The following is a 12,053-nucleotide window of genomic DNA, read 5'->3' as shown; positions in this document are numbered from 1 at the left end:
TTCTTTATCTACATACCCATCCCCACCAGCACTTCAGCATTCAGTAAATGAGGTTTTAAGTTAACTGCTTTGTAAAATTCACCCATATTCACACCAAGTAGGATTTGCTGATAAGACTTACTTTTCATTAATCGTCATCTAATAACTATGAAAAAAATTTCAGGTAAATGTGTAAATAAAGCCAGGTTCATACTTTATGAATTTACAATACCTACCTATTGGCTGAGTAAAGACAAATTCCTTATTTTAAATAAAGACATGAAAAAGAACAGAGTTACATTTACAGAAACCAAGTCAAATCCAGAAATCCCTGAATAGAACTGACCAAATCTGTCATATAGGCTAAAGTATTTTAAAACCACATTAGAAACTGTCAGCTGCTCTTACTACTTCTCAAAAAGTCTGTACATATGTGTGTATGCATACATGTGTGTACGTATGTATGTTTCTCATGTTTCCTCTTCTAGTAGTGCAGAAACACTGAAAAGAAGATAATTTCTTAGCTCGCCCTGTTCCTTCCTTTTACAAGGCCCTGTAGGCTGAGTGTGAAACCCGAATGAACAGCAATCCCACTCTTCTGAGATGCTGCCCACACTTCCCTTAAGTTCAATAATGAGTTCTGAAAGAATTAAAGTAGGTATATTTAAAAGACTAACAAAAACTTTTTATAAAGTTTCGTGACAACAGTCAAATTCAAAGCAACTAAAGAAAAAATAACTACCAGGGCCAGTGCGTCAGCTCAGCAGACACTCTGTCCCTGTGGTAGCGACCCCAACGCTCATATACTGATCACTTGGTACCTAGTTGGTGAAACTGTCTGGGGAAGGATTAAAAACTGTGGTCTTGTTGGGGCAGGTGTGTCACTGGGAGTGGGTTTTGAGGTTTCAAAAGCCAAGGCCAGGACCAGTCTCAATCTCCCGTCCCCTTCTCTGGCTCCTGCTTGTAAATCAGGATGCACTATCTTAGCCACTGCTCCAGAGCCTGCCTGCCTTCCACCATGCTCCCCATTACGATGATCATGGACTTCCCTCTGAAACTGTAAGCAAGTCTCCATTAAACACTGCTTTCCTCTATAAACTGCCTTCATCATGATGTCTCTTCACACCAATAGAACAGTGACTAATACAGCAACCAAACCTGACAACCTGACTGTGATCCAGGAGCTCACATGGTAGAAGGAAAGAACAGATTCTTACCTCCCCACTCGTCAGACACACACAGACAGACACACACACACACAAAGTAAAGAGCTAAAAAAGTTTTTAAATTAAAAAAATCTATCAAATTTCTTTAGCCTGATAATCAAGGATCAAAGCAAATTTAGTAGGAGCAGGGCAGTGAGAGCTCAGTGACAGTTTGCTTTCCTAGCATACACAATACCTGGGTTCAATCCCCAGCACTGGGGAGAAAACTGAAAACAAGACCAAAGACTTCCTAGGCTAGTAAGAAGGCTTAGTGGGTAAAGGAACTTGGTACCAATCCTGAAGAATTTCATCCCCGGAACCAACCAACAGGGTCGTCCCTGCTTTCCATTCAAGCACTATGACACACACAAGTAAACAGAAAGGAAAAATAAATACACCAAAGAATTCCTACTTCATCAGACGTATAGTAGTTTCTACCAGTAATTCCCACACTCTGAACACTAAGTAGAGGATCACAAATCCCAGGCCAGCCTGGGCTAGATGACTCTGTCTTTAATTGAGTTTTTATTACAACTGAGGTGGGAAGGGACATCTTAAAGGAAAATTCACAACCCATTAGCAAACTAAGAAACCTTCACAACTTGGCCCTATCTCTATTTACCACAGCCACCCCTCTGAAAGTTCAAGGCTCTGGCTACACTGAGCAACTCAGAATTTGATAATCATGATTCCACTTAGGCTGGTCCCTTTCAGGAAGCTTTTCTGGAAACTTATCTCAGACTTTTAAGTACAAAAAACTTGAGGCTTCTTGAGCTTGTTCCATCACAAGCTCTATGGAACTGCTGGTACACGCTAACAATCAAAAGTTTCAGGCTAAGGATAAAGAGGTGACATGTAAGGCCAGAGAGTGGCGGTACATACCTTTAATCCCAGCACTGGGAAGGCAGAAGCAGGTCAGCCAAGATTACAAAGTAGATTTTTCCTGTCTCTGTCTCTGTCTCTCTCTCTCTCACACACACACACACACACACGTACGTCCCACATGAATATTTTCTTTTTCTCCATCTCTCTAGATATCACCATTTTACTCATGTTATTATCTCTATTTCATTTTGTCTACATAATTATAGTTAACAAAAAAAAACTGAGCCCTAAATCTTTATTAAAGTAGTATAAATCACTGGGTGTGGTCAGGAGACAGAGTCAGGTAGATCTCTATGAATTCAAAGCCAGCCTGGTGTCTACATAGTGAGTTCTAGACCAGCCACAGCTATATAAAGAAACCTTGTCTCAAAAAACAAATTTAAAAAATAAGAAAGTAATATACTAAAATCAGTATGCTTCAAGAGAACACACATTAACAATATATTTTTAGTTTTTGCAGAGTTTCAAGTGTATGCCTAATTACATGCAGGAAAATAAAAGTCTGAGATAATTATTAAAATTACCAAAATAAGGATTGGTTTGCTACTACATCCAAGCTTTAAAATGGGAGAAAAACGCTCAACTTGTCCATCCAGCTTGTATATTTATGCACATGTTGGAGCAAAACTGTACAGTTAGGGATCCCAGCAAAACAATTTCTTGAATAATGAGTAACTACACAAGCTCACAGAAATTATTAGTTATGTGGTAAACAGATTTATTTTTGAAGTTCAGTCCCACACTATAACCCAGGAAGTCCTGAATCTCACTGTGTCTCCCATGTTGGCCTTGAACTCAAAGCAATCTTCTTGCCTCAGTTTGGATTACAGGCATTAAGTCATCACACTTGGCTCAGTAAAGAGATTTACAGTATCAATACCAGAAATATAAATATAAAGAAATTCAGAAGTATCAATGTCAACACAAATACTATGAGCAAATTCTTTAAAGGCCATACACTGAGCACAGAGCTCCAGCAGAACTGCATTATATTTGAAAGTTAAACTTATCTTTATCATGTAGGGCTTGAATTAGTCACATAAAACAGTCTCATACGAACGCATGGAGAGTGAACAATGCCAGGAGCAATGGCACATGCCTGCAATCCTAGCACTTCAGAGGCAGAGGAAGAGGAACTGCCACAAATTCATGGCCAGTCTGGACCCTGCCCCTCCCTGTCACATACACAGCAAAAAAAAAGATTGAACAAGCTGAATTGTGAACTTAATATGAAGCAAATGATGGACAAGTTTCTTGTTCCAAAATCCAATCCTCTTTCCACAAAGTTGAGGTGCGTCCCATTAAGAATCTTACTTATGGAGCCTGCAAGATGGCACTGCAGGTTAAAGAGACTTCCCAGCAATCCTTGGGAAAGAACCAACTCCCACAGACTCCTCTGATTTCCACTTAATGAAACGATGCATCACCCAAACATAAAACTTTCATTCAAATCGAAAAGAAATTCGAGCACTCAGGAGGCTGAGGCAAGAGGACTGAGACTGGCCTGAGCTACAAGGTGAGACTCTAAAAAGTCTGCCAGACTCAGTCCCCTCATCTTTCAGATTTCATACATTTACTTTGGTGTTTACACCTACGTTAACATGAAGCAGGGCAGGGTGACGAACCCTAGCATTTGGAAGGTGGAAGAAGAATCAGGAGTTCAAAACCAGCCTGTGGCCGGACGGTGGTGGCGCACGCCTTTCCCAGCACTCGGGAGGCAGAGGCAGGCGGATCTCTGTGAGTTCAAGGCCAGCCTGCTCTACAAGAGCTAGTTCCAGGACAGGAACCAAAAAAAGCTAAGGAGAAACCCTGTCTCGAAAAAAAAAAAAAAAACCCAAAAAAACCCAGCCTGTGTTACACAAGATCCTGTCGCACACACACTCTCGGTGTTTGGCAGGGGATGAGACAGAAACAGAGTGTAGGCTATCATATTAAGAATACAATATTACACAGTAGTGGTGGCATATGCCTTTAATCTCAACACTTGGAAGACAGAGACAGCCAGAGCCACATAGCGAAACCGGGTCTTGAAAAACCAAAACAACAGCATCACTGAGAAGCACTCTAAAAAAAAAAAAAAAAAATCAATTTATAGGTTAAAATATTTTTATTTCTCATGTAATAAAAATGAATTAAAATTTCATTCAAATTATTTTGAAAGTATGTGGGTCACTGAAGTCAAGTCCAATTTGGCTTCCTTAATTCCAATTTAATTAGTAAATTACACATTTATCGACAATCTACTAAGCACAATGCACTCTACTTAGCATATAAATATGGTCTCCAAAACAGAAAGAAAAAAAAAGGTCACTACTATAATTCTTCAAGATAGCAGAAGATACACATCAACTGTAAGTCTAAACTGCTAGTTAAACCAAAAGGCTCTGATTACTGGACAAATCCAGTTCGCCAGAATCAGCAAAACTACATCACAAGGTTAATAGCTTACATCCTTAAAATATCCCAAGAGGAGAAAAGAGTGATTCAAACGGTTAGCATGCGCCTAACGATACTACACAGTAATAACCTAAGCAAACGGCCAGATGCATTAATAATTAAGTAGCTCAACCTTTACAAAGAGTCATCAGTAAGACTTTCACCCAAATGGATGCAAAGACTCAGATACAAAAAAGCGCAAACGGAGAACTGCAAGCACAAACTGCCTAAGCGGTCCGTAAAAGATCTGGAAGGGCTGCACGGGTCCACCCCTTCAACCGCTGAGCCTCTAGGTTGTGATAACGACGGGGTAGTTAAAGGTGGAATGAATGGCATACCATCGGATGGGGGAGGGGGACGGGACGGACCGCTCCATAAAAAAAAAAAAAAACCAATACGCTATAAAATTGAGTGCTTTAAGATAAACGGTGAGAAATTATACTGGAAGCGGAGGACTAATAATCTGGGAAGTCTGGGAAGGCAAGAGTCCTTAATCCGGGGGTCGTCAGATGACGTCTGCGCTGGCCTTCAACTAAAGTTGACAAACTCGCAGGTCCGTGTTGCAGACCCAGGCGCACTGATTCGGGGCATCTGGGGACCGCCAGTCGCGGGAGCGGCCAGAGGCCGGTACCAAGCCAGGGAAGCCGTTTCTCGCTCCCCCAAGGCCACCGCCGGAGGGGGCTCTCCGCGGTTCGGGTCCCCGCCGGCGTCCGCTGCCGAGCTGGCGGGGCTGTCGCCTCCGCCGCTCCTCCCGGCCCCGGGCTCGGGAAAGTTGTTCCAAGCCAACTCTACGGCCTGGGGGCTGCGGTCCCTCCAAGCCGCCGTCCTCTCGGGGCCAGCGGCCGGGGGGGAGGGCACTTCGGCGGGTAGAGGACGCGAGGGTCACCAGCGGCGGGGCGAGCGAGGGGTCCCGGCCGCGCCTCCGCCGTCGCGACCCTACGCTCGGACGCCGCAGAGCCCTCTCAGCCCGGCCAGCTTCCCTCAGCCTCCGCAAGCGCCTCGCCGGATCGGCACGCAGCCTCCGCCCCGCGGCCGAGGCCGCTACCCCGCGCCCCTCTGTGCCTCACCTGAGCCCCGCCGTCCGTGCCTCCTAGCGGGCCCCGCGCGCCCCGACGGGGCACGCGCCCACCCCGGGCGACGCTGACGGGCCGCTGACTCGGGCCGCGGCGGCCCCGCCGCCCCCTTCCTCCTCAGACAACTCCCAGCGACGAGCAGAGGAGCGCGGCTGGAGGCCCGGCAGGGGGGAGGGGGGCAGAGTAAAGCTCGCCGCCTCCGCAGCCTCCAACACCAATTCCCTTCAGGCGTCCGCGCCGCCCCAAGAAAATGTCACCAGAGGCCGTTCCGCTCTGCGCCTCACTTCCGCCCGGAACCACAGAGCAGCGCCGGCCGGCTAGAGCGGCCGCCGCGGCGGCGGGAACTCGTAGTGCCTGGCAGGCGGCCGGGAGCAAGCCGCGCAGCGCCATCTGGCGACGGGGACGGACGCGCGCCAGCCCTCCGGTGAGCGCGGGTTGCGGCGCGCCCGCTTTCCCGGCTTTTCGCGCGGACCCCCTGCAGCTGTGCCCGCCACCTCCATCCAGAAACGTCGGTCTCGATGAGCCAAAATGCCAGGCAATGCACACCAAGGTCAACGCCTTAAGAGCACGGGAATCCGCTTCCCGAGCGCTCCCCAGTTACTCACCCGCTCGCGAAGCTTTTCCGAAGGAAGCACACGATGTCCGAACCGTAGAGTCACTCCGGCAGGGTGTCCGCTCCCTTCTCTGGTCACTCCTCTCCCACGGGAGCCAACAGCTCGGCTCCGGGAACCGCTCGGCTCCGACACCCGTACTAACGTCTTGTTCAAGTTTCGGCTCGGGAACGGCGCGGGGCTGGCGGCTAGCGCGCCACCTGCTGGCGGGACCGTCCTCCAGGGGCCCCTCTCGGCCCTCACACGCTTCCGACGCCCAAAATTCCACCTCTGCAGAGTCACTCCGGGGTTTGGCGCGCCCTGGGAAGGGTGACACACTCCGCTGTGAGGTTGGCAAACCTGTCCTAAAAATGGGCGCAGGGCACGTGCGGGCCTCGGGACCCAGAGAGAATAGGATGGGTTTCCACTTGGCAAGGGAAGAGAACTCCAGAGACCGATGCTGAGGACAACCTTACGACACAAGGTCTGACTCCCTAAAAGCGCAGGTTTTAGAGGTGAGGAGGGATATAAAAGGTTTGAGAAGAAAATGATTGCTATCTGTAAACCCCCTTTTTTAAAAAATCAGGAATTGAACTGATCCCTTTGATTCCTGCAGATGAAGGGCAACTGTTCCACCCCTGAGCACCGTCCCCAGAGCTTTTTCTAGTGTTGAGACAAGGTGGTCTAACCGTTTTCCAAACTGGTAAAGATCTGCTCTGATTTCTGGTAGCGGAGTCTGGAGACAACACACACCACGAAAAGAGAGAGAAAAGATGGGAAAACAAATCCGCTATTGAAGGGAAAATGGACTGGGTGCCTGCCGTGTCTCTGCATCCTTCAGTGGGAGTTACTTTTCTATGTCTCTGGTCTTTCTAGCAAAGAAACCATCGGCCCAGCGACTGGTGGGATGAGGGTGAAGGCGACCTGCGAAGAGCTCTCCCCTGGCTCGTTATTGCCCTGCATCTCACACTCCAGACCAAGACCCCCGAACCTGGGACCCACTCTGCCTTCGGAGCTTCTGTTTGCTATGGGATGTCACCGCATCCTCTCCGACAGCATCTGAAGGAAAAAAGTTCACAGTCAATGTCTGTTAATAAATTGCCTTTGTGTAAGAAAAAACAAGTGAAATCTTGGGTGAGATACCCCAAAAGGAGACTTGGAAAAATCTACGCAGTGGGCCCACACCTCCGTCAGCATCGGCTCCCTCCGTAGACTAGGTCGCTCTGCTCCCCAGCTCCTTCGGAATTTGTTTTTATCACCATCTTGTTATTTTTTGGGGGGTGGGGGGAGGATGCTCAGAAGACAACCTTGGGAGTCTGTTCTCTCCGTCCACGATGGGCTCTGAGAGTCAAACTCAGTCAAACTTCCAAGGCAAGCACAGTTACCCACTGAGTCTTCTTGGCGGGCCTTTCTCCAAGACTTTTTAAGTATGTTTCATTCACATATCACTTTACTATTTGTGGGGTACAGTGTACCATTTCAAAACATGTACGAGGGCTGGAGAGATGGCTCAGAGGTTAAGAGCACTGGCTGTTCTTCCAGAGGTCCTGAGTTCAATTCCCAGCAACCACATGGTGGCTCACAACCATCTGTACTGAGACCTGGCGCCCTCCTCTGGCATGCGGGCATACATTGAGGCAGAATGTAGTATACATAATAAATAAATAAATCTTTAAAAAAAAAAAAAAAAAAAACATGTACGATGTAATGGTCAGGTCAGCATAATTGGCATATCCATCACCTCAGACCTTTTTTTTGTATTGAGAATATTTAAAATCCTTTCTACTACAATTTTATTCAATTTATTGTCACCAGCCATGGTTGTCCCACCTTACTGATGGAAGACAGTGTGAGTTGCTCCTCCTGTTCATCTGCACCCCTGCACCTGTGCTTAACATTTCTCTACATCTGGTCCTCCCTCGTGTCTTCCCCAGCCAAAACATGACCATCCCATGACCACCTTGGTGGCCATCCCATGACCGCCTTGGAGCAGAAGTAACTTTGGCCCTCTAGTCGTGGCCACGCCCCAGAACAATACAGTGCCAACTAGGTCTGTGGGAACAGTAAGGGGACTGTTAACACGCCCTAGTTAAAGCGGGGGTGTGCCTTAGGACCTGAGCCTGGGATTCTAGGCATAACTTCCCCTGCCCTGCCCCACCCCCAAGTTGTCACATGATCTTGGGAGTTTCTAGAATATATATATATATACATATATGTACATACATACACATATATATATGCATGTGTGTATGATACATGTATATACATGTGGTGGGGTGAGGGTGGTAGAGCGTTAACTGAAGGCAGGACTCCATGGGACAGCTTCCCTGAGGCCCCCACTCCTGACGAGGTAGGACCTTTCAGTGACGAAGCTGTTTTTGAACCACCCAAGCTCCTGTAAGTAACCCCTCATGTGTGTTCCTCTTGTATATAAGCCAGGAAACTCATTGGTCCACTGAATTGGACTTGGGTGTGATCATTCCTTGGATCTGTCACAGGTATCCTTTTTTTCTCCATACTTTTCCCCCAGAAAAGTTAACGTGGTGACATTTAAGTGAAAGCATACATACAAAGTTTCAGCACTTGTCCTGTGGTCCCTGACATATTGTATTTAATATCCAAAACCTCCAAATTGCTAGAAATGGTAGAATTTTATTTCATGGCTGAACAATATTCTACTCTGTATCACTTTCATATCTTGTAAATAGAGCTGCAATAAACATGCAAGTGCAGATATTTCTTTGATATACTGATCCCATTATATATGTGTGTATATATATATTATATATGTATTTTATGTGTATATATATATATATATATATCCTATACAGTTCATTCATTTTTGCTAACTGGCATTGGCATAAGAGCTTTCCAGTCCTAAGTAAATAAAGTGAGGGGATGAGATAATAATGGCTTTTATTACTTACTATACAACAGATTCCATACTATTTAAATGGATTTATTCGTCTACACCCATAGTATCCCCATGGACTTGGTGGTGTTTTTAATCCCTGTCAAAGGCACAGGCAGTGGACTCTGGGAAACGGCTGAGCCTCCGTACTGTGATAGCCATGGAACCTCAGACAAGGGACGACTTCCAGAGCAGAGTTAGCTTACTTCTTCCCCCAGAATCACACTGTATCCTTATAGGGAAGGCTATCTAGAAGCCGTCAAAGGAATCCAAAATGTAGCCAGTCTGAATTTGGACCTGGCTCTGCCTCACTCCAGCAGAGCGACCTTCAAGCAACTGTGTGATCTCGCTGAACCTTGGAGTCCTTACTGGCTAAAAGGATGGCCTCTTGGTGCTCTTGAGGGTGAAGGAGAAGTGAGAAATGCATGGAAAGCTTCCAGAACCGTCCTTGGCTCAGAGAGAGCATACACATCAGGGCTATCCTGGTGCCAGTGTTCCAAGGCACATGTCAGGAGTCCCAAGGCACACAGCACATGACATTTCCATCTCATCAGGATCCTTTTTTTACCCCTAGAACAGGTTCACATGGAAGTGGAGCCGTAATGGAACAGTGTAGGATATCATCAGGTGGAACCCGGAGGTGGCCAAGAGGGCCGGGAAGAGCTCTTTTTTCTTCTCTTGGCAGGATGGTTGGCATTCCTTAGCTGGGGTGAAGTGCTCAGAGATCCAGTTCCATGCCCCTCTTTCTTGTCTGTTGAGCCAACAAAACTTAGTCCATATAGAAAAGACTAGCTTTCTTTTTAAGATGTATTTAATGTGTGTGAATGTTTTGTCTGCATGTATATATGTACCCACATGCTTGTCTAGTGTCTGGGGAGGTCAGAACAAAGTCAGATTATCATAAGTGAGTCATCGTGTGGGTGCTGGGAGTTGAACTTGGGTCCTCTGCAAGAACAAGTGCTCTTAACTGCTGTGCCATCTCTCCAATCCCAAGTCTAACTTCTTGAAAGAAAGAAAATGGAAATAAATGCGAAAGATGGTTTCTGATTTGTCAACAAGTCTCCCCCGCTCCTGTCCCTCTCTCTGTTCTAGCTATATAGCTAAGGATTTCTGATTCCCCTGCCCCCACTTCCCAAGGGCTGAAATTACAGACACATGCCACCACGCCTAGTTATCCAGTTCATACCGTGTCACCGAGCAGACCTGGGTCATCCTGTGTGCTAGCAAGGACTCTACCAGTGAGCTCCATCCCCGGTTCATGACCTTTGACTGCTTTAAATAATCCCCCTCCATGACAGGTGCCTGCCCCCAGTGCTGCTGGAGTTGTCGGGACCAGAGTCTGGACCCTGGCAGTTATAATAAGCCAGGCTACTGTGCACAGTGGACTTAACTGGCAGACCAGTGATACAGAAAAGAGAGTCATTCAATTACACCACATTAGGATAGGAAGAAAGGGGTCTAACAACTCCCCTGTCCCCCACAAACCCACCCTCAGGATTCTGACGTAAGGTTTAGGTTTGAAGGGGGAACAAAGCCGGGCATAGTGGCACACGCCTTTAATCCCAGCACTCACGTGGCAGAGGCAAGTGGGTATCTGTGAGTTTAAGACCAGCCTGATCTACATAGTGAGTTCCTGACCAAGTACTTGAGAACTTGTTTCAAAAAAACTGGGGGGAAAAAAAAGCAAGGATGATAGGAGGGAAGGAAGAAAGAAAGCTGGACTTTCTCTTACCCACTGACAGTACGGAGAAGAGGGAGCAAAGGACTTGAACCAGCTACCCAAGAAACTTGCCAGAGCTCTAGAGGAAGAAAAGGCTACATCCGAAGGCTCTTGGAGAAGCAAGGAAAACGTGGGGAAGGAAATGGCAAGTGGAATCAACCCTCAAGAGCTCCAGACGGGTGGCCACAAAAGACAAATAGTTTGAGAAGAAAAGGTTAGACTCCTGTGCATTCTGGAAATGGCCCTCATCCTGCCTTTGCCTCCCCAATGTGGTATTTAACTACACACCAGGGGACAGGTGGTAGAATAAATATACCGATGGGCTCTGCCAGTCCTGGCCCAGCTTCCTGACCCTGGGGGATTTGTGGAGCGATAGGAGTCCCGTTACCTGCCTGTACGCTAATGACATGACCTTGGAGGAACCCTAAAGAGAACCTCAAGAAGGTACCAGGTGGAACTTTTAGCCCTACCCTCCACCCCCACTTCCATCCTCACCACCCAATCCCAAGAAAAGGAGGACTGGAGATGGGACTCAATTGCCGAAAACAGGGATTGTTGGTTTGAAATTTTTTTTCTTTTCCTTTTTTTTAAATATTTATTTATTAATTATGTATACAATGTTCTGTCTGTGTGTATGCCCAAAGACCAGAAGAAGGCACCAGACCCCATTACAGATGGTTGTGAGCCACCATGTGGTTGCTGGGAATTGAACTCAGGACCTTTGGAAGAGCAGGCAATGCTCTTAACCTCTGAGCCATCTCTCCAGCCCTCGTTGGTTTGAAACAAGGTCTTGCTGTGTAGCCTAGGCTGGCCTTGGACTCAAGATCCTGCTGCCTCAGCTGCCTATGGATTTCAGGCAGGCATTATATACACCTAAGGCTGATAATTTAATCATGCAAGGCTATGTAATGAAACCTTAATACATTCCCCCAAAGTGAGGGCTTTGAGTAGATTCAGTTGGCAGACACATAAAGTTCTGGGCTGTGGTACATTGAACAGGTCATGGAGCTCCTTAGCTAACCTCAGGCCCTGTCCTTGCCTCCCTTCCGTTTGGAACACTAGAGGATGCATCCGCTGGGAGCACAGAACAGCAAGAAGCTTGGAGAGCATCCTGGGTCTCAAGCAGCTCCGCAGGAGCCTGCGTATAGGGAACTTTAGAGATTGGTGTCTCGTTTGTATTTTGAGCCAGAGCCTTGTATAAGCCAGGCTGGCCTTGAACTCTTGATCCTTCTGCTGGCACCTGCTTGGTGCTGG

At 47.0% G+C, this 12,053-nt stretch overlaps 1 protein-coding gene across 3 annotated transcripts in view; it reads right to left on the bottom strand.

Annotated features, from left to right (window-relative positions):
- CUNH18orf25 (chromosome unknown C18orf25 homolog) overlaps nt 1–6,313 on the bottom strand; it is a 75,836-nt gene extending 69,523 nt beyond the window's left edge. For 2 of the 3 annotated variants that reach the window (XM_041640793.1, XM_041640796.1), the window contains exon 1: nt 5,573–5,837. The gene's annotated coding sequence lies outside the window, so the exon portion shown is untranslated. Of the gene's footprint in view, nt 1–5,572; nt 5,838–6,183 lie in introns of those variants that run through there. The other variant, XM_041640795.1, reaches the window with a different exon arrangement.
- Nucleotides 6,314–12,053: the final 5,740 nt, after the last annotated feature.

The sequence above is a fragment of the Microtus oregoni genome, unplaced genomic scaffold, assembly GCF_018167655.1.
Source record: "Microtus oregoni isolate MIOR12 unplaced genomic scaffold, Mior012 000065F_ref0000479, whole genome shotgun sequence".
Taxonomy (NCBI): domain Eukaryota; kingdom Metazoa; phylum Chordata; class Mammalia; order Rodentia; family Cricetidae; genus Microtus; species Microtus oregoni.
The sequence above is the reverse complement of the archived record's forward strand: the minus strand, read 5'-3'. Positions and strand labels throughout refer to the sequence as shown.